Here is a 19,935-nt window from a genome sequence, read left to right as displayed (position 1 = left end):
TGCAGACATTTTAACAATCAAAACAAACACACAACAAATATCTGGAACTGTACTACAAAGGTCCAACAGCTACAATTTCTTTCTCCTGCAAGAAGTTAACTGAAAGTTTTTTGGAGTTGTTAACACAGATATGGCATCCACCGAGTGTTGTCCTGTCGCGTCTCCTTTAAATTATTTCCAATAAGATGTTAAACTATTAATTTAATAAAATCAATAATTAAAAAAATAATTGAGTAAGTCAAAAGCACATTGCAAATAAACATTAATTACAAATCAAGAAGCATGGCGCGTCCGAGGGTGAGTAGATACCGAATAAGAATATAATCACCCTCGGACGCGCAATGCTTATTTACAACAGCCTTCCTTCCTAAGAATCAGCCCTTCCGTGGTGTAGAGAGAGGTTGTTGTTACACTCCAAGGTGTTCCCCAGGTTGCCTTTCCTGAGCTTCGATCTTCCGGCTCTCGTTTAGTAGCTGTTGGAAACTACGCTGCATTAGGCCTACTAATTGTGTATGGGGTGTAGAGACAGGTTGTGTTACACTCCAAGGTTTTCACCAGGTTGCCTTTCCTGAGCTTCGATCTTCATGCTCTCGTTTAGTAGGTGTCGGAAAGTAGGCTGCATTAGGCCTACAAATTGGGTATGGGGTGGAGAGAGATGGTGTGTTACACTCCAAGGTGTTCCCCAGGTTTCCTTGCCATTGCTTCGGTCTTCCGACTCTCGTTTAGTAGTTGTAGAAAAGTACACAGCATTAGGCCTACAAAATGGGTATGGGGTGGAGAGAGATGGTGTGTTACACTCCAAGGTGTTCCCCAGGTTGCCTTTCCTGAGCTTCGATCTTCATGCTCTCGTTTAGTAGGTGTCGGAAAGTAGGCTGCATTAGGCCTAAAAAATGGGGAATGGGGTGGAGAGAGATGGTGTGTTACACTCCAAGGTGTTCCCCAGGTTTCCTTGCCATTGCTTCGGTCTTCCGACTCTCGTTTAGTAGTTGTAGAAAAGTACACTGCATTAGGCCTAAAAAATGGGTATGGGGTGGAGAGAGATGGTGTGTTACACTCCAAGGTGTTCCCCAGGTTGCCTTTCCTGAGCTTCGATCTTCATGCTCTCGTTTAGTAGGTGTCGGAAAGTAGGCTGCATTAGGCCTACAAATTGGGTATGGGGTGGAGAGAGATGGTGTGTTACACTCCAAGGTGTTCCCCAGGTTTCCTTGCCATTGCTTCGGTCTTCCGACTCTCGTTTAGTAGTTGTAGAAAAGTACACAGCATTAGGCCTACAAAATGGGTATGGGGTGGAGAGAGATGGTGTGTTACACTCCAAGGTGTTCCCCAGGTTGCCTTTCCTGAGCTTCTATCTTCAGGCTCTCATTAAATTGTGGTTAAATAGAACAACTGCATTTGGCGTACTAGTTGGTTTGGGGCCTACTATCGGTGTCTGCCACTCCTTGCTGTTCTCCTGGTTTCCTGTCCTGAAATACCATTTTCAGCCTCTCGTTAAGTAGTTGTTAATGTTAGACTGCATTTGGCCTACTAGTTGGGTTGGGGCCTACTATCGGTGTCTGCCACTCCTTGCTGTTCTCCTCCACTGAACAAAGCTGTGCCGCCTGTTTACTACGGTTGCCAATTTTGAACTGCATTTCGACTACTTACTGATTTGGCCCTACTCTCTGTGTCAGCCTCTCATTCCAGTTGTCCTCCACTGCAATGCCCCCTGGTTATTCCTGTGTTACCAATTTTGAACTGCATTTAGCCAACTTTATTCTTTGGGTCTATATCTGTGTTTCCTCCTCATCCTGCCCATTGCCCAGCCAGTGATAGATGAGTCTGCTGGTACATTGACCCATAACGCAACATTCCCCGTGCACGCTACACAACAACATTGTGACCCTGCTGAAAGTCAGGTTGCTCTTCCCGCATACCATACCACCTTACACGGGGACAAAGAGGAAGGTGCAGATGAAAGTGCAGGTTCCTTCATCAGGTGGGGGGAGGAATACTAGTTGGCGACGTCACTGGCACAGGGCCTCTCATAGTACGCAAAAGTGTTGCTGCCGGTGGGAGGCGCCCCCGCCGTGCAAACACACCGCTGTACTTTGAGGGGCCCTGTGCCAGTGCCAATGCCAACGAGTGGGCCCCCCCTGCTTGCTCAGGTTCACAGCACTTGCAAAGTTGAAATACTTACCTCTCCCTGCTCCACTGCCGTGACGTGGTCCAGATTTCCTGGGCCCACTAATTACTTGAACCAGCCCTACCCCCCACAACTTTAGCCAAATGACCCCCAATTTCAAATGCCTTCCAATTATTATAAGGTAAATTACGCTTGACAAGCTTCATTAAGAAGAATGGATGGTTTTGACATTAAAATGGGCACTCTAGGTGTTTTCCTGGCCCCCACTCACTGCCGACTATGCTGCCCCATTGACTTGCATTGGGTTTCGTGTTTCGGTCGATCCCGACTTTACGTCATAATCGGCCGATTTCACTCGACCCGACTTTGGACATAGTCGGGTTTCGCAAAACCCGGCTCGACTCTAAAAAGGTCAAGGTCGCTCAACTCTACTGAGCACTGGTTCATTTCTTATGCAGAAAAAACTCTAAATTTCACTATCAGTGGAGACGTAGCCATGGTAAGTTTGAGGTTGTACGTCAATAGAATTCCCATTTTTAAGATAGGAAGTTTGTTTCTGAGATGATGGAAACAAGGCACTGCTGAGATTCGAACTCAGGATCTCCTGTTTACAAGACAGGCGCTTTAACCAACTAAGCCACAGCGCCACAAATTTTCCACGTGAGATGCAGGGAACACATAAGAACCAATCGAACATTTCAAGTGGTTAACTTAGCGAAACAACATTGAGTTGAGTTGCATTCCATGCACAGCAAAAACGTGGAATAGGATTTTATTTTCAGTCATGACATTTAAGAAACTAAGTAAATTATGAATAGCATTCATTCAAAACCCTGAGCACTGGTTCATTTCTTATGCAGAAGAAACTCTAAATTCCACAATTGCACTATCAGTAGAGACATAGCCATGGTAAGTTTGAGGTTGTACGTCAATGGAATTCCCATTTTTAAGATAGGAAGTTGGTTTCTGAGATGATGAAAACAAGGCACTGCTGAGATTCGAACTCAGGATCTCCTGTTTACAAGACAGGCGCTTTAACCAACTTAGCCACAGCGCCACAAAAATTCCACGTGAGATGCAGGGAACACATAAGAACCAATCGAACATTTCAAGTGGTTAACTTAGCGAAACAACATTGAGTTGAGTTGTATTCCATGCACAGCAAAAACGTGGAACAGGATTTCATTTCCAGTCATGACAATTAAGAAAAAAAGTAAATTATGAATAGCATTCATTCAACGACATTGACAATTTGCAGTATGCAATAGATTCTGGTTCAATGACAAGGCCTTATGTTTTGAAATTCTATAATTGAATGATCCATCTTTTAGCACAGCTTCAATTTGGGACTTGTTTTTCTTCCAAGTTATGACACAGAATAGGCAGATTGAAGGAATGCCACGGCAGGGCCAAAAGGAGGAAAAATTAGGAAAGATTGAAAAGTTGGAATTAAGACCCTGAGGACTGGTTCATTTCTTATGCAGAAGAAATTCTTAAAATCACAATTGCATTATTAGTAGAGACGTAGCCACAGAAAATTTGAGTTATACGTCATTGAACTTCTCATTTCTTAGATAGGAAGTTTGTTTCTGAGATGATGAAAACAAGGCACTGCTGAGATTTGAACTCAGGGTCTCCTATTTACAAGACATGCACTTTAGACAACTAAGCCACAGCGCTACGTACTTACCACATGTATTAAAACCCTGAGCACTGGTTCATTTCTTATGCAGAAGAAACTCTAAATTTCACTATCAGTAGAGACGTAGCCATGGTAAGTTTGAGGTTGTACGTCAATGGAATTCCCATTTTTAAGATAGGAAGTTTGTTTCTGAGATGATGAAAACAAGGCACTGCTGAGATTCGAACTCAGGATCTCCTGTTTACAAGACAGGCGCTTTAACCAACTAAGCCACAGCGCCACAAAATTTCCACGTGAAATGCAGGGAACACATAAGAACCAATCGAACATTTCAAGTGGTTAACTTAGCGAAACAACATTGAGTTGAGTTGTATTCCATGCACAGCAAAAACGTGGAACAGGATTTCATTTCCAGTCATGACAATTAAGAAAAAAAGTAAATTATGAATAGCATTCATTCAACGACATTGACAATTTGCAATATGCAATAGATTCTGGTTCAATGACAAGGCCTTATGTTTTGAAATTCTATAATTGAATGATCCATCTTTTAGCACAGCTTCAATTTGGGACTTGTTTTTCTTCCAAGTTATGACACAGAATAGGCAGATTGAAGGAATGCCACAGCAGGGCCAAAAGGAGGAAAAATTAGGAAAGAATGAAAAGTTGGAATTAAAACCCTGAGGACTGGTTCATTTCTTATGCAGAAGAAATTCTTAAAATCACAATTGCATTATTAGTAGAGACGTAGCCACGGAAAATTTGAGTTATACGTCATTGAAATTCCCATTTCTTAGATAGAAAGTTTGTTTCTGAGATGAAAACAAGGCACTGCTGAGATTTGAACTCAGGGTCTCCTGTTTACAAGACAGGCACTTTAGACAACTAAGCCACAGCGCTACGTACTTACCACATGTATTAAAACCCTGAGCACTGGTTCATTTCTTATGCAGAAGAAACTCTAAATTTCACAATTGCACTATCAGTAGAGACGTAGCCATGGTAAGTTTGAGGTTGTACGTCAATGGAATTCCCATTTTTAAGATAGGAAGTTTGTTTCTGAGATGATGAAAACAAGGCACTGCTGAGATTCGAACTCAGGATCTCCTGTTTACAAGACAGGCGCTTTAACCAACTAAGCCACAGCGCCACAAAATTTCCACGTGAAATGCAGGGAACACATAAGAACCAATCGAACATTTCAAGTGGTTAACTTAGCGAAACAACATTGAGTTGAGTTGTATTCCATGCACAGCAAAAACGTGGAAGCACAGCTTCAATTTGGGACTTGTTTTTCTTCCAAGTTATGACACAGAATAGGCAGATTGAAGGAATGCCACAGCAGGGCCAAAAGGAGGAAAAATTAGGAAAGATTGAAAAGTTGGAATTAAGACCCTGAGGACTAGTTCATTTCTTATGCAGAAGAAATTCTTAAAATCACAATTGCATTATTAGTAGAGACGTAGCCACAGAAAATTTGAGTTATACGTCATTGAAATTCCCATTTCTTAGATAGGAAGTTTGTTTCTGAGATGATGAAAACAAGGCACTGCTTAGATTTGAACTCAGGGTCTCCTGTTTACAAGACAGGCACTTTAGACAACTAAGCCACAGCGCTACGTACTTACCACATGTATTAAAACCCTGAGCACTGGTTCATTTCTTATGCAGAACAAACTCTAAATTTCACAATTGCACTATCACCATTGACGTAGCCATGGTAAGTTTGAGGTTGTACGTCAATGGAATTTTCCTTTTTTAAGATAGGAAGTTTGTTTCTGAGATGATGAAAACAAGGCACTGCTGAGATTCGAACTCAGGATCTCCTGTTTACAAGACAGGCGCTTTAACCAACTAAGCCACAGCGCCACAAAATTTCCAAGTGAAATGCAGGGAACACATAAGAACCAATCGAACATTTCAAGTGGTTAACTTAGCGAAACAACATTGAGTTGAGTTGTATTCCATGCACAGCAAAAACGTGGAACAGGATTTCATTTCCAGTCATGACAATTAAGAAAAAAAGTAAATTATGAATAGCATTCATTCAACGACATTGACAATTTGCAGTATGCAATAGATTCTGGTTCAATGACAAGGCCTTATGTTTTGAAATTCTATAATTGAATGATCCATCTTTTAGCACAGCTTCAATTTGGGACTTGTTTTTCTTCCAAGTTATGACACAGAATAGGCAGATTGAAGGAATGCCACAGCAGGGCCAAAAGGAGGAAAAATTAGGAAAGATTGAAAAGTTGGAATTAAGACCCTGAGGACTAGTTCATTTCTTATGCAGAAGAAATTCTTAAAATCACAATTGCATTATTAGTAGAGATGTAGCCACAGAAAATTTGAGTTATACGTCATTGAAATTCTCATTTCTTAGATAGGAAGTTTGTTTCTGAGATGATGAAAACAAGGCACTGCTGAGATTTGAACTCAGGGTCTCCGGTTTACAAGACAGGCACTTTAGACAACTAAGCCACAGCGCTACGTACTTACCATATGTATTAAAACCCTGAGCACTGGTTCATTTCTTATGCAGATGAAACTCTAAATTTCACTATCAGTAGAGATGTAGCCATGGTAAGTTTGAGGTTGTACGTCAATGGAATTCCCATTTTTAAGATAGGAAGTTTGTTTCTGAGATGATGAAAACAAGGCACTGCTGAGATTCGAACTCAGGATCTCCTGTTTACAAGACAGGCGCTTTAACCAACTAAGCCACAGCTGTTGTGAGTTCTGTTTTTGGGCTCCCTCTGGTGGTTACTGATGGTACTGGGTGACTTGTCTTTCCTGGGTCTCTGGGTTCCACCTGTTCCATCAGGATATGGGAGTTTCCTATTTAACCTGGCTTTGCTGGCATTTCCTCGCCGGTTATCAATGTATCCAGTGTGTCTTGTTACCTCTGCTCCCTGCTCCTAGAACCTTCTGGTCAAGCTAAGTTTGGATTTTCCTGTTTTGGTGTTTTGCTTTATTTAGTTTTTAGTCCAGCCTGCAGATATGTGATTCTTGCTGCTGGTTGCTCTAGTGGGCTGAAATTGCTCCTCATGTACCATGAGTTGGCACATGAGTTCAAGTAATTTCAGGATGGTTTTTTGAAGGGTTTTTCGCTGACCGCGCAGTTCACTTTTGTATCCTCTGCTATCTAGCTTTAGCGGGCCTCATTTTGCTGAAACTGTTTTCATACTGCGTATGTGCTTTCCTCTCATTTCACCGTCATTATATGTGGGGGGCTGCTATTTCTGTGGGGGATTTCTCTGGAGGCAAGAGAGGTCTGTGTTTCTTCTAATAGGGGAAGTTAGATCTTCGGCTGGAGCGAGACGTCTAGGATCATCGTAGGCACGTTCCCCGGCTACTTTTATTTGTGTGTTAGGTTCAGGGTCGCGGTCAGCTCAGGTTCCATCGCCCTAGAGCTTGTATGTATCTGTGCTTGTCCTTTAGTGATCCCCTGCCATTGGGATCATGACACACAGCGCCACAAAATTTCCACGTGAAATGCAGGGAACACATAAGAACCAATCGAACATTTCAAGTGGTTAACTTAGCGAAACAACATTGAGTTGAGTTGTATTCCATGCACAGCAAAAACGTGGAACAGGATTTCATTTCCAGTCATGACAATTAAGAAAAAAAGTAAATTATGAATAGCATTCATTCAACGACATTGACAATTTGCAGTATGCAATAGATTCTGGTTCAATGACAAGGCCTTATGTTTTGAAATTCTATAATTGAATGATCCATCTTTTAGCACAGCTTCAATTTGGGACTTGTTTTTCTTCCAAGTTATGACACAGAATAGGCAGATTGAAGGAATGCCACAGCAGGGCCAAAAGGAGGAAAAATTAGGAAAGAATGAAAAGTTGGAATTAAAACCCTGAGGACTGGTTCATTTCTTATGCAGAAGAAATTCTTAAAATCACAATTGCATTATTAGTAGAGACGTAGCCACGGAAAATTTGAGTTATACGTCATTGAAATTCCCATTTCTTAGATAGAAAGTTTGTTTCTGAGATGAAAACAAGGCACTGCTGAGATTTGAACTCAGGGTCTCCTGTTTACAAGACAGGCACTTTAGACAACTAAGCCACAGCGCTACGTACTTACCACATGTATTAAAACCCTGAGCACTGGTTCATTTCTTATGCAGAAGAAACTCTAAATTTCACAATTGCACTATCAGTAGAGACGTAGCCATGGTAAGTTTGAGGTTGTACGTCAATGGAATTCCCATTTTTAAGATAGGAAGTTTGTTTCTGAGATGATGAAAACAAGGCACTGCTGAGATTCGAACTCAGGATCTCCTGTTTACAAGACAGGCGCTTTAACCAACTAAGCCACAGCGCCACAAAATTTCCACGTGAAATGCAGGGAACACATAAGAACCAATCGAACATTTCAAGTGGTTAACTTAGCGAAACAACATTGAGTTGAGTTGTATTCCATGCACAGCAAAAACGTGGAAGCACAGCTTCAATTTGGGACTTGTTTTTCTTCCAAGTTATGACACAGAATAGGCAGATTGAAGGAATGCCACAGCAGGGCCAAAAGGAGGAAAAATTAGGAAAGATTGAAAAGTTGGAATTAAGACCCTGAGGACTAGTTCATTTCTTATGCAGAAGAAATTCTTAAAATCACAATTGCATTATTAGTAGAGACGTAGCCACAGAAAATTTGAGTTATACGTCATTGAAATTCCCATTTCTTAGATAGGAAGTTTGTTTCTGAGATGATGAAAACAAGGCACTGCTTAGATTTGAACTCAGGGTCTCCTGTTTACAAGACAGGCACTTTAGACAACTAAGCCACAGCGCTACGTACTTACCACATGTATTAAAACCCTGAGCACTGGTTCATTTCTTATGCAGAACAAACTCTAAATTTCACAATTGCACTATCACCATTGACGTAGCCATGGTAAGTTTGAGGTTGTACGTCAATGGAATTTTCCTTTTTTAAGATAGGAAGTTTGTTTCTGAGATGATGAAAACAAGGCACTGCTGAGATTCGAACTCAGGATCTCCTGTTTACAAGACAGGCGCTTTAACCAACTAAGCCACAGCGCCACAAAATTTCCAAGTGAAATGCAGGGAACACATAAGAACCAATCGAACATTTCAAGTGGTTAACTTAGCGAAACAACATTGAGTTGAGTTGTATTCCATGCACAGCAAAAACGTGGAACAGGATTTCATTTCCAGTCATGACAATTAAGAAAAAAAGTAAATTATGAATAGCATTCATTCAACGACATTGACAATTTGCAGTATGCAATAGATTCTGGTTCAATGACAAGGCCTTATGTTTTGAAATTCTATAATTGAATGATCCATCTTTTAGCACAGCTTCAATTTGGGACTTGTTTTTCTTCCAAGTTATGACACAGAATAGGCAGATTGAAGGAATGCCACAGCAGGGCCAAAAGGAGGAAAAATTAGGAAAGATTGAAAAGTTGGAATTAAGACCCTGAGGACTAGTTCATTTCTTATGCAGAAGAAATTCTTAAAATCACAATTGCATTATTAGTAGAGATGTAGCCACAGAAAATTTGAGTTATACGTCATTGAAATTCTCATTTCTTAGATAGGAAGTTTGTTTCTGAGATGATGAAAACAAGGCACTGCTGAGATTTGAACTCAGGGTCTCCGGTTTACAAGACAGGCACTTTAGACAACTAAGCCACAGCGCTACGTACTTACCATATGTATTAAAACCCTGAGCACTGGTTCATTTCTTATGCAGAACAAACTCTAAATTTCACAATTGCACTATCAGTAGAGATGTAGCCATGGTAAGTTTGAGGTTGTACGTCAATGGAATTCCCATTTTTAAGATAGGAAGTTTGTTTCTGAGATGATGAAAACAAGGCACTGCTGAGATTCGAACTCAGGATCTCCTGTTTACAAGACAGGCGCTTTAACCAACTAAGCCACAGCTGTTGTGAGTTCTGTTTTTGGGCTCCCTCTGGTGGTTACTGATGGTACTGGGTGACTTGTCTTTCCTGGGTCTCTGGGTTCCACCTGTTCCATCAGGATATGGGAGTTTCCTATTTAACCTGGCTTTGCTGGCATTTCCTCGCCGGTTATCAATGTATCCAGTGTGTCTTGTTACCTCTGCTCCCTGCTCCTAGAACCTTCTGGTCAAGCTAAGTTTGGATTTTCCTGTTTTGGTGTTTTGCTTTATTTAGTTTTTAGTCCAGCCTGCAGATATGTGATTCTTGCTGCTGGTTGCTCTAGTGGGCTGAAATTGCTCCTCATGTACCATGAGTTGGCACATGAGTTCAAGTAATTTCAGGATGGTTTTTTGAAGGGTTTTTCGCTGACCGCGCAGTTCACTTTTGTATCCTCTGCTATCTAGCTTTAGCGGGCCTCATTTTGCTGAAACTGTTTTCATACTGCGTATGTGCTTTCCTCTCATTTCACCGTCATTATATGTGGGGGGCTGCTATTTCTGTGGGGGATTTCTCTGGAGGCAAGAGAGGTCTGTGTTTCTTCTAATAGGGGAAGTTAGATCTTCGGCTGGAGCGAGACGTCTAGGATCATCGTAGGCACGTTCCCCGGCTACTTTTATTTGTGTGTTAGGTTCAGGGTCGCGGTCAGCTCAGGTTCCATCGCCCTAGAGCTTGTATGTATCTGTGCTTGTCCTTTAGTGATCCCCTGCCATTGGGATCATGACACACAGCGCCACAAAATTTCCACGTGAAATGCAGGGAACACATAAGAACCAATCGAACATTTCAAGTGGTTAACTTAGCGAAACAACATTGAGTTGAGTTGTATTCCATGCACAGCAAAAACGTGGAACAGGATTTCATTTCCAGTCATGACAATTAAGAAAAAAAGTAAATTATGAATAGCATTCATTCAACGACATTGACAATTTGCAGTATGCAATAGATTCTGGTTCAATGACAAGGCCTTATGTTTTGAAATTCTATAATTGAATGATCCATCTTTTAGCACAGCTTCAATTTGGGACTTGTTTTTCTTCCAAGTTATGACACAGAATAGGCAGATTGAAGGAATGCCACAGCAGGGCCAAAAGGAGGAAAAATTAGGAAAGATTGAAAAGTTGGAATTAAGACCCTGAGGACTAGTTCATTTCTTATGCAGAAGAAATTCTTAAAATCACAATTGCATTATTAGTAGAGATGTAGCCACAGAAAATTTGAGTTATACGTCATTGAAATTCTCATTTCTTAGATAGGAAGTTTGTTTCTGAGATGATGAAAACAAGGCACTGCTGAGATTTGAACTCAGGGTCTCCGGTTTACAAGACAGGCACTTTAGACAACTAAGCCACAGCGCTACGTACTTACCATATGTATTAAAACCCTGAGCACTGGTTCATTTCTTATGCAGAAGAAACTCTAAATTTCACAATTGCACTATCAGTAGAGATGTAGCCATGGTAAGTTTGAGGTTGTACGTCAATGGAATTCCCATTTTTAAGATAGGAAGTTTGTTTCTGAGATGATGAAAACAAGGCACTGCTGAGATTCGAACTCAGGATCTCCTGTTTACAAGACAGGCGCTTTAACCAACTAAGCCACAGCTGTTGTGAGTTCTGTTTTTGGGCTCCCTCTGGTGGTTACTGATGGTACTGGGTGACTTGTCTTTCCTGGGTCTCTGGGTTCCACCTGTTCCATCAGGATATGGGAGTTTCCTATTTAACCTGGCTTTGCTGGCATTTCCTCGCCGGTTATCAATGTATCCAGTGTGTCTTGTTACCTCTGCTCCCTGCTCCTAGAACCTTCTGGTCAAGCTAAGTTTGGATTTTCCTGTTTTGGTGTTTTGCTTTATTTAGTTTTTAGTCCAGCCTGCAGATATGTGATTCTTGCTGCTGGTTGCTCTAGTGGGCTGAAATTGCTCCTCATGTACCATGAGTTGGCACATGAGTTCAAGTAATTTCAGGATGGTTTTTTGAAGGGTTTTTCGCTGACCGCGCAGTTCACTTTTGTATCCTCTGCTATCTAGCTTTAGCGGGCCTCATTTTGCTGAAACTGTTTTCATACTGCGTATGTGCTTTCCTCTCATTTCACCGTCATTATATGTGGGGGGCTGCTATTTCTGTGGGGGATTTCTCTGGAGGCAAGAGAGGTCTGTGGTTCTTCTAATAGGGGAAGTTAGATCTTCGGCTGGAGCGAGACGTCTAGGATCATCGTAGGCACGTTCCCCGGCTACTTTTATTTGTGTGTTAGGTTCAGGGTCGCGGTCAGCTCAGGTTCCATCGCCCTAGAGCTTGTATGTATCTGTGCTTGTCCTTTAGTGATCCCCTGCCATTGGGATCATGACACACAGCGCCACAAAATTTCCACGTGAAATGCAGGGAACACATAAGAACCAATCGAACATTTCAAGTGGTTAACTTAGCGAAACAACATTGAGTTGAGTTGTATTCCATGCACAGCAAAAACGTGGAACAGGATTTCATTTCCAGTCATGACAATTAAGAAAAAAAGTAAATTATGAATAGCATTCATTCAACGACATTGACAATTTGCAGTATGCAATAGATTCTGGTTCAATGACAAGGCCTTATGTTTTGAAATTCTATAATTGAATGATCCATCTTTTAGCACAGCTTCAATTTGGGACTTGTTTTTCTTCCAAGTTATGACACAGAATAGGCAGATTGAAGGAATGCCACAGCAGGGCCAAAAGGAGGAAAAATTAGGAAAGATTGAAAAGTTGGAATTAAGACCCTGAGGACTAGTTCATTTCTTATGCAGAAGAAATTCTTAAAATCACAATTGCATTATTAGTAGAGATGTAGCCACAGAAAATTTGAGTTATACGTCATTGAAATTCTCATTTCTTAGATAGGAAGTTTGTTTCTGAGATGATGAAAACAAGGCACTGCTGAGATTTGAACTCAGGGTCTCCGGTTTACAAGACAGGCACTTTAGACAACTAAGCCACAGCGCTACGTACTTACCATATGTATTAAAACCCTGAGCACTGGTTCATTTCTTATGCAGAAGAAACTCTAAATTTCACAATTGCACTATCAGTAGAGATGTAGCCATGGTAAGTTTGAGGTTGTACGTCAATGGAATTCCCATTTTTAAGATAGGAAGTTTGTTTCTGAGATGATGAAAACAAGGCACTGCTGAGATTCGAACTCAGGATCTCCTGTTTACAAGACAGGCGCTTTAACCAACTAAGCCACAGCTGTTGTGAGTTCTGTTTTTGGGCTCCCTCTGGTGGTTACTGATGGTACTGGGTGACTTGTCTTTCCTGGGTCTCTGGGTTCCACCTGTTCCATCAGGATATGGGAGTTTCCTATTTAACCTGGCTTTGCTGGCATTTCCTCGCCGGTTATCAATGTATCCAGTGTGTCTTGTTACCTCTGCTCCCTGCTCCTAGAACCTTCTGGTCAAGCTAAGTTTGGATTTTCCTGTTTTGGTGTTTTGCTTTATTTAGTTTTTAGTCCAGCCTGCAGATATGTGATTCTTGCTGCTGGTTGCTCTAGTGGGCTGAAATTGCTCCTCATGTACCATGAGTTGGCACATGAGTTCAAGTAATTTCAGGATGGTTTTTTGAAGGGTTTTTCGCTGACCGCGCAGTTCACTTTTGTATCCTCTGCTATCTAGCTTTAGCGGGCCTCATTTTGCTGAAACTGTTTTCATACTGCGTATGTGCTTTCCTCTCATTTCACCGTCATTATATGTGGGGGGCTGCTATTTCTGTGGGGGATTTCTCTGGAGGCAAGAGAGGTCTGTGTTTCTTCTAATAGGGGAAGTTAGATCTTCGGCTGGAGCGAGACGTCTAGGATCATCGTAGGCACGTTCCCCGGCTACTTTTATTTGTGTGTTAGGTTCAGGGTCGCGGTCAGCTCAGGTTCCATCGCCCTAGAGCTTGTATGTATCTGTGCTTGTCCTTTAGTGATCCCCTGCCATTGGGATCATGACACACAGCGCCACAAAATTTCCACGTGAAATGCAGGGAACACATAAGAACCAATCGAACATTTCAAGTGGTTAACTTAGCGAAACAACATTGAGTTGAGTTGTATTCCATGCACAGCAAAAACGTGGAACAGGATTTCATTTCCAGTCATGACAATTAAGAAAAAAAGTAAATTATGAATAGCATTCATTCAACGACATTGACAATTTGCAGTATGCAATAGATTCTGGTTCAATGACAAGGCCTTATGTTTTGAAATTCTATAATTGAATGATCCATCTTTTAGCACAGCTTCAATTTGGGACTTGTTTTTCTTCCAAGTTATGACACAGAATAGGCAGATTGAAGGAATGCCACAGCAGGGCCAAAAGGAGGAAAAATTAGGAAAGATTGAAAAGTTGGAATTAAGACCCTGAGGACTAGTTCATTTCTTATGCAGAAGAAATTCTTAAAATCACAATTGCATTATTAGTAGAGATGTAGCCACAGAAAATTTGAGTTATACGTCATTGAAATTCTCATTTCTTAGATAGGAAGTTTGTTTCTGAGATGATGAAAACAAGGCACTGCTGAGATTTGAACTCAGGGTCTCCGGTTTACAAGACAGGCACTTTAGACAACTAAGCCACAGCGCTACGTACTTACCATATGTATTAAAACCCTGAGCACTGGTTCATTTCTTATGCAGAAGAAACTCTAAATTTCACAATTGCACTATCAGTAGAGATGTAGCCATGGTAAGTTTGAGGTTGTACGTCAATGGAATTCCCATTTTTAAGATAGGAAGTTTGTTTCTGAGATGATGAAAACAAGGCACTGCTGAGATTCGAACTCAGGATCTCCTGTTTACAAGACAGGCGCTTTAACCAACTAAGCCACAGCTGTTGTGAGTTCTGTTTTTGGGCTCCCTCTGGTGGTTACTGATGGTACTGGGTGACTTGTCTTTCCTGGGTCTCTGGGTTCCACCTGTTCCATCAGGATATGGGAGTTTCCTATTTAACCTGGCTTTGCTGGCATTTCCTCGCCGGTTATCAATGTATCCAGTGTGTCTTGTTACCTCTGCTCCCTGCTCCTAGAACCTTCTGGTCAAGCTAAGTTTGGATTTTCCTGTTTTGGTGTTTTGCTTTATTTAGTTTTTAGTCCAGCCTGCAGATATGTGATTCTTGCTGCTGGTTGCTCTAGTGGGCTGAAATTGCTCCTCATGTACCATGAGTTGGCACATGAGTTCAAGTAATTTCAGGATGGTTTTTTGAAGGGTTTTTCGCTGACCGCGCAGTTCACTTTTGTATCCTCTGCTATCTAGCTTTAGCGGGCCTCATTTTGCTGAAACTGTTTTCATACTGCGTATGTGCTTTCCTCTCATTTCACCGTCATTATATGTGGGGGGCTGCTATTTCTGTGGGGGATTTCTCTGGAGGCAAGAGAGGTCTGTGTTTCTTCTAATAGGGGAAGTTAGATCTTCGGCTGGAGCGAGACGTCTAGGATCATCGTAGGCACGTTCCCCGGCTACTTTTATTTGTGTGTTAGGTTCAGGGTCGCGGTCAGCTCAGGTTCCATCGCCCTAGAGCTTGTATGTATCTGTGCTTGTCCTTTAGTGATCCCCTGCCATTGGGATCATGACACACAGCGCCACAAAATTTCCACGTGAAATGCAGGGAACACATAAGAACCAATCGAACATTTCAAGTGGTTAACTTAGCGAAACAACATTGAGTTGAGTTGTATTCCATGCACAGCAAAAACGTGGAACAGGATTTCATTTCCAGTCATGACAATTAAGAAAAAAAGTAAATTATGAATAGCATTCATTCAACGACATTGACAATTTGCAGTATGCAATAGATTCTGGTTCAATGACAAGGCCTTATGTTTTGAAATTCTATAATTGAATGATCCATCTTTTAGCACAGCTTCAATTTGGGACTTGTTTTTCTTCCAAGTTATGACACAGAATAGGCAGATTGAAGGAATGCCACAGCAGGGCCAAAAGGAGGAAAAATTAGGAAAGATTGAAAAGTTGGAATTAAGACCCTGAGGACTAGTTCATTTCTTATGCAGAAGAAATTCTTAAAATCACAATTGCATTATTAGTAGAGATGTAGCCACAGAAAATTTGAGTTATACGTCATTGAAATTCTCATTTCTTAGATAGGAAGTTTGTTTCTGAGATGATGAAAACAAGGCACTGCTGAGATTTGAACTCAGGGTCTCCGGTTTACAAGACAGGCACTTTAGACAACTAAGCCACAGCGCTACGTACTTACCATATGTATTAAAACCCTGAGCACTGGTTCATTTCTTATGCAGAAGAAACTCTAAATTTCACAATTGCACTATCAGTAGAGATGTAGCCATGGTAAGTTTGAGGTTGTACGTCAATGGAATTCCCATTTTTAAGATAGGAAGTTTGTTTCTGAGATGATGAAAACAAGGCACTGCTGAGATTCGAACTCAGGATCTCCTGTTTACAAGACAGGCGCTTTAACCAACTAAGCCACAGCTGTTGTGAGTTCTGTTTTTGGGCTCCCTCTGGTGGTTACTGATGGTACTGGGTGACTTGTCTTTCCTGGGTCTCTGGGTTCCACCTGTTCCATCAGGATATGGGAGTTTCCTATTTAACCTGGCTTTGCTGGCATTTCCTCGCCGGTTATCAATGTATCCAGTGTGTCTTGTTACCTCTGCTCCCTGCTCCTAGAACCTTCTGGTCAAGCTAAGTTTGGATTTTCCTGTTTTGGTGTTTTGCTTTATTTAGTTTTTAGTCCAGCCTGCAGATATGTGATTCTTGCTGCTGGTTGCTCTAGTGGGCTGAAATTGCTCCTCATGTACCATGAGTTGGCACATGAGTTCAAGTAATTTCAGGATGGTTTTTTGAAGGGTTTTTCGCTGACCGCGCAGTTCACTTTTGTATCCTCTGCTATCTAGCTTTAGCGGGCCTCATTTTGCTGAAACTGTTTTCATACTGCGTATGTGCTTTCCTCTCATTTCACCGTCATTATATGTGGGGGGCTGCTATTTCTGTGGGGGATTTCTCTGGAGGCAAGAGAGGTCTGTGTTTCTTCTAATAGGGGAAGTTAGATCTTCGGCTGGAGCGAGACGTCTAGGATCATCGTAGGCACGTTCCCCGGCTACTTTTATTTGTGTGTTAGGTTCAGGGTCGCGGTCAGCTCAGGTTCCATCGCCCTAGAGCTTGTATGTATCTGTGCTTGTCCTTTAGTGATCCCCTGCCATTGGGATCATGACACACAGCGCCACAAAATTTCCACGTGAAATGCAGGGAACACATAAGAACCAATCGAACATTTCAAGTGGTTAACTTAGCGAAACAACATTGAGTTGAGTTGTATTCCATGCACAGCAAAAACGTGGAACAGGATTTCATTTCCAGTCATGACAATTAAGAAAAAAAGTAAATTATGAATAGCATTCATTCAACGACATTGACAATTTGCAGTATGCAATAGATTCTGGTTCAATGACAAGGCCTTATGTTTTGAAATTCTATAATTGAATGATCCATCTTTTAGCACAGCTTCAATTTGGGACTTGTTTTTCTTCCAAGTTATGACACAGAATAGGCAGATTGAAGGAATGCCACGGCAGGGCCAAAAGGAGGAAAAATTAGGAAAGATTGAAAAGTTGGAATTAAGACCCTGTGGACTGGTTCATTTCTTATGCAGAAGAAATTCTTAAAATCACAATTGCATTATTAGTAGAGATGTAGCCACAGAAAATTTGAGTTATACGTCATTGAAATTCTCATTTCTTAGATAGGAAGTTTGTTTCTGAGATGATGAAAACAAGGCACTGCTGAGATTTGAACTCAGGGTCTCCTGTTTACAAGACAGGCACTTTAGACAACTAAGCCACAGCGCTACGTACTTACCATATGTATTAAAACCCTGAGCACTGGTTCATTTCTTATGCAGAAGAAACTCTAAATTTCACAATTGCACTATCAGTAGAGACGTAGCCATGGTAAGTTTGAGGTTGTACGTCAATGGAATTCCCATTTTTAAGATAGGAAGTTTGTTTCTGAGATGATGAAAACAAGGCACTGCTGAGATTCGAACTCAGGATCTCCTGTTTACAAGACAGGCGCTTTAACCAACTAAGCCACAGCGCCACAAAATTTCCAAGTGAAATGCAGGGAACACATAAGAACCAATCGAACATTTCAAGTGGTTAACTTAGCGAAACAACATTGAGTTGAGTTGTATTCCATGCACAGCAAAAACGTGGAACAGGATTTCATTTCCAGTCATGACAATTAAGAAAAAAAGTAAATTATGAATAGCATTCATTCAACGACATTGACAATTTGCAGTATGCAATAGATTCTGGTTCAATGACAAGGCCTTATGTTTTGAAATTCTATAATTGAATGATCCATCTTTTAGCACAGCTTCAATTTGGGACTTGTTTTTCTTCCAAGTTATGACACAGAATAGGCAGATTGAAGGAATGCCACAGCAGGGCCAAAAGGAGGAAAAATTAGGAAAGAATGAAAAGTTGGAATTAAAACCCTGAGGACTGGTTCATTTCTTATGCAGAAGAAATTCTTAAAATCACAATTGCATTATTAGTAGAGACGTAGCCACGGAAAATTTGAGTTATACGTCATTGAAATTCCCATTTCTTAGATAGGAAGTTTGTTTCTGAGATGAAAACAAGGCACTGCTGAGATTTGAACTCAGGGTCTCCTGTTTACAAGACAGGCACTTTAGACAACTAAGCCACAGCGCTACGTACTTACCACATGTATTAAAACCCTGAGCACTGGTTCATTTCTTATGCAGAAGAAACTCTAAATTTCACTATCAGTAGAGACGTAGCCATGGTAAGTTTGAGGTTGTACGTCAATGGAATTCCCATTTTTAAGATAGGAAGTTTGTTTCTGAGATGATGAAAACAAGGCACTGCTGAGATTCGAACTCAGGATCTCCTGTTTACAAGACAGGCGCTTTAACCAACTAAGCCACAGCGCCACAAAACTTCCACGTGAAATGCAGGGAACACATAAGAATCAATCGAACATTTCAAGTGGTTAACTTAGCGAAACAACATTGAGTTGAGTTGTATTCCATGCACAGCAAAAACGTGGAAGCACAGCTTCAATTTGGGACTTGTTTTTCTTCCAAGTTATGACACAGAATAGGCAGATTGAAGGAATGCCACAGCAGGGCCAAAAGGAGGAAAAATTAGGAAAGATTGAAAAGTTGGAATTAAGACCCTGAGGACTAGTTCATTTCTTATGCAGAAGAAATTCTTAAAATCACAATTGCATTATTAGTAGAGATGTAGCCACAGAAAATTTGAGTTATACGTCATTGAAATTCTCATTTCTTAGATAGGAAGTTTGTTTCTGAGATGATGAAAACAAGGCACTGCTGAGATTTGAACTCAAGGTCTCCGGTTTACAAGACAGGCACTTTAGACAACTAAGCCACAGCGCTACGTACTTACCATATGTATTAAAACCCTGAGCACTGGTTCATTTCTTATGCAGAAGAAACTCTAAATTTCACAATTGCACTATCAGTAGAGATGTAGCCATGGTAAGTTTGAGGTTGTACGTCAATGGAATTCCCATTTTTAAGATAGGAAGTTTGTTTCTGAGATGATGAAAACAAGGCACTGCTGAGATTCGAACTCAGGATCTCCTGTTTACAAGACAGGCACTTTAACCAACTAAGCCACAGCTGTTGTGAGTTCTGTTTTTGGGCTCCCTCTGGTGGTTACTGATGGTACTGGGTGACTTGTCTTTCCTGGGTCTCTGGGTTCCACCTGTTCCATCAGGATATGGGAGTTTCCTATTTAACCTGGCTTTGCTGGCATTTCCTCGCCGGTTATCAATGTATCCAGTGTGTCTTGTTACCTCTGCTCCCTGCTCCTAGAACCTTCTGGTCAAGCTAAGTTTGGATTTTCCTGTTTTGGTGTTTTGCTTTATTTAGTTTTTAGTCCAGCCTGCAGATATGTGATTCTTGCTGCTGGTTGCTCTAGTGGGCTGAAATTGCTCCTCATGTACCATGAGTTGGCACATGAGTTCAAGTAATTTCAGGATGGTTTTTTGAAGGGTTTTTCGCTGACCGCGCAGTTCACTTTTGTATCCTCTGCTATCTAGCTTTAGCGGGCCTCATTTTGCTGAAACTGTTTTCATACTGCGTATGTGCTTTCCTCTCATTTCACCGTCATTATATGTGGGGGGCTGCTATTTCTGTGGGGGATTTCTCTGGAGGCAAGAGAGGTCTGTGTTTCTT

At 41.2% G+C, this 19,935-nt stretch overlaps 9 non-coding genes across 9 annotated transcripts; all 9 read right to left on the bottom strand.

Moving 5' to 3' along the window:
• Nucleotides 1–2,695: 2,695 nt before the first annotated feature.
• TRNAT-UGU (transfer RNA threonine (anticodon UGU)) lies at nt 2,696–2,769 on the bottom strand. Its single transcript has one exon. It is a non-coding gene; the product is annotated as a tRNA-Thr (tRNA).
• A 336-nt stretch (nt 2,770–3,105) lies between these two features.
• Nucleotides 3,106–3,179, bottom strand: TRNAT-UGU (transfer RNA threonine (anticodon UGU)). The gene has a single exon. It is a non-coding gene; the product is annotated as a tRNA-Thr (tRNA).
• A 791-nt stretch (nt 3,180–3,970) lies between these two features.
• TRNAT-UGU (transfer RNA threonine (anticodon UGU)) lies at nt 3,971–4,044 on the bottom strand. The gene has a single exon. It is a non-coding gene; the product is annotated as a tRNA-Thr (tRNA).
• Nucleotides 4,045–4,840: 796 nt separating this feature from the next.
• TRNAT-UGU (transfer RNA threonine (anticodon UGU)) lies at nt 4,841–4,914 on the bottom strand. The gene has a single exon. It is a non-coding gene; the product is annotated as a tRNA-Thr (tRNA).
• Nucleotides 4,915–5,559: 645 nt separating this feature from the next.
• TRNAT-UGU (transfer RNA threonine (anticodon UGU)) lies at nt 5,560–5,633 on the bottom strand. The gene has a single exon. It is a non-coding gene; the product is annotated as a tRNA-Thr (tRNA).
• Nucleotides 5,634–8,040: 2,407 nt separating this feature from the next.
• On the bottom strand, nt 8,041–8,114 carry TRNAT-UGU (transfer RNA threonine (anticodon UGU)). The gene has a single exon. It is a non-coding gene; the product is annotated as a tRNA-Thr (tRNA).
• A 645-nt stretch (nt 8,115–8,759) lies between these two features.
• On the bottom strand, nt 8,760–8,833 carry TRNAT-UGU (transfer RNA threonine (anticodon UGU)). Its single transcript has one exon. It is a non-coding gene; the product is annotated as a tRNA-Thr (tRNA).
• An 8,894-nt stretch (nt 8,834–17,727) lies between these two features.
• On the bottom strand, nt 17,728–17,801 carry TRNAT-UGU (transfer RNA threonine (anticodon UGU)). The gene has a single exon. It is a non-coding gene; the product is annotated as a tRNA-Thr (tRNA).
• A 788-nt stretch (nt 17,802–18,589) lies between these two features.
• Nucleotides 18,590–18,663, bottom strand: TRNAT-UGU (transfer RNA threonine (anticodon UGU)). Its single transcript has one exon. It is a non-coding gene; the product is annotated as a tRNA-Thr (tRNA).
• Nucleotides 18,664–19,935: the final 1,272 nt, after the last annotated feature.

This window comes from Ranitomeya imitator, chromosome 7, assembly GCF_032444005.1.
Source record: "Ranitomeya imitator isolate aRanImi1 chromosome 7, aRanImi1.pri, whole genome shotgun sequence".
NCBI classification, from domain to species: domain Eukaryota; kingdom Metazoa; phylum Chordata; class Amphibia; order Anura; family Dendrobatidae; genus Ranitomeya; species Ranitomeya imitator.
The sequence above is the reverse complement of the archived record's forward strand: the minus strand, read 5'-3'. Positions and strand labels throughout refer to the sequence as shown.